Below are 1,919 nucleotides of genomic sequence, written 5' to 3' on the forward strand. Positions count from 1 at the left end.
GCTGGAACGGCAGGTACGAGCACAAATTCCAGGTGGCAGATGAGGTGTATCCAAACGGGGAACCCCCCGGAGGTCTGGGCAGGCAGGACGAGCAGGGCTACAACGCAGCGAAGGCTCAAAGCAGCGGCGGGGCAGGGCGGTCACAGCCCGGCTTCCAGCAGGGCAGGGAAGGTGGGCCGGGGATCCTGGGGTCTTTCTCTGCAGAAGGAAAAAACAGCAGATGAAAAAACAGCTTCCCTCTCTAAATATCCACCCTCAGCATTTGCAAAGGCAGATACATATTTAGGAAGGTTTTTCCTAATGTATTCCAAGATACACTTTGTAGTGTAATCCTTAAATTCAATATGTGTTGTCTCTGTGGAACCCAGGACCTCCCAAACCAGCACTTTTTCCCTCTTTATAAACCTGACCACTGCATCTTGGATGTCGTGCTCCTGAATGTTCAGAGGAATCTCCTTTGTTCCCCCACCGAAAGTCACTCAAGGTCTCTTGGTGCTCAGCTCGTTCTCATTGTGACACTTGGGACAGCTTCTCTTCCTCCAGAATTCAGGAGGTTCTCTGGAAGTCCCAGGGTAAACCAAAGTATTGGACCTATAAAACAAACCAGTGCTCGAGCTGCAGAGACGTAGCTTTGTGGCAGCACTTCCCTGCTCTGGGCCTCCACAACTCCAGGCTCGATCATGGACTTGGCGGGATGTACAGTGGCTGCGGGGAGAGTGGGGCTGGGGGGCAGCGGAGTCACGGGGTTCCGCAGTCCACAGCCACCAAACCTCTGTGCGAGGGGGGTGCCACACATCCCTCTGTGTGAGGGTCCCACAGGCCCTGGGGGAGTCCCTGCAATCTCCATGGGGGGGTGTCCCCCACATCCCTCCTTGTGAGAGGGTCCCTTCCACAGGGTTTTGATAATCTGAGCCACGCTGCTGATGTCACATTTGACATGATAGTAAGAACCAGGCTGTCAGCATACGCTGTCTATTGCAACAGCTGGGGGACTTCAAGCCTTTAAGAGTCCCTGTTAGAATGAGGAAATTTTGGGGGTCCACTGCAGTTTCTGATTTGGACAGGACAGGAGATACCATATTTATTGTGTAACAGCACATGAAGTCTAATGTTGGCTCTGGACATTGTGCAGTGCATAAATTGGGAGCATTCTAGTCTTGTGAAGTGTCAGGGTGGATGAGAAGCACAGTCTTCCTCAACCAAATAAACATGCATTACATAGGTGTGTTCATGTGTATTTTACTGTATAAAAGATGTAACTTTTTACCCCTTGGTGTGCTTGATTCATGGAAACCACTCTGCTCCCTGCAGAGAAGAAACAATGTCTTCTTTCTTAAAACAGACTGTGTATGTGTTTAGAGAGCTCCTAAAACTGGCAACAGAGTGAGGGTACTGGTGGTATCCATGAAGATCCAGGGACAGACTAGGAAGGGGGTAAGAAATACTCCAGAGAGGGACAGGTTCAGGTGGCTCCTCACACAGAGGTGCGGGCCTGGAGCTCTGTCCACGGTTTCTGGAGGTCCCTCAGCATTTCTCTGGGGCTGTAGGTATGGGGGCCTATTGTGGAGGGATGTGGTGGACCCTCCTCACAGAGAGGCTGTGTAGACCCTCACACGGAGGGATGAAGGAGACCGTTCCGTGGAGGCTCTGGGACCTCCTGATGAGCCGTGGGGACCCTCACACAGAGGGATATGGACACGCCCCTATGGAAGTCGTGTGGACCCTGACACAGAGGCTGGGGGGATCCCCCGGGGGCCGCGGGAACCCTCACATGGAGGGATGTGTGGGACCCTCGGTCCCACCCAGGCTGTGGGGACCCCTCTCCCTCAGAGCTCTGCGGGCTCCCCGAGCGGAGCGGGCCCGGCTGTGCGAGAGGCTCCGGCCGCGGGGGGGCGCTGCCCGCCCGTGCACGCCGGTTT

The sequence above is a fragment of the Corvus brachyrhynchos genome, unplaced genomic scaffold (genome assembly GCF_000691975.1).
Source record: "Corvus brachyrhynchos isolate BGI_N302 unplaced genomic scaffold, ASM69197v1 scaffold15, whole genome shotgun sequence".
Taxonomy (NCBI): Eukaryota; Metazoa; Chordata; class Aves; order Passeriformes; family Corvidae; genus Corvus; species Corvus brachyrhynchos.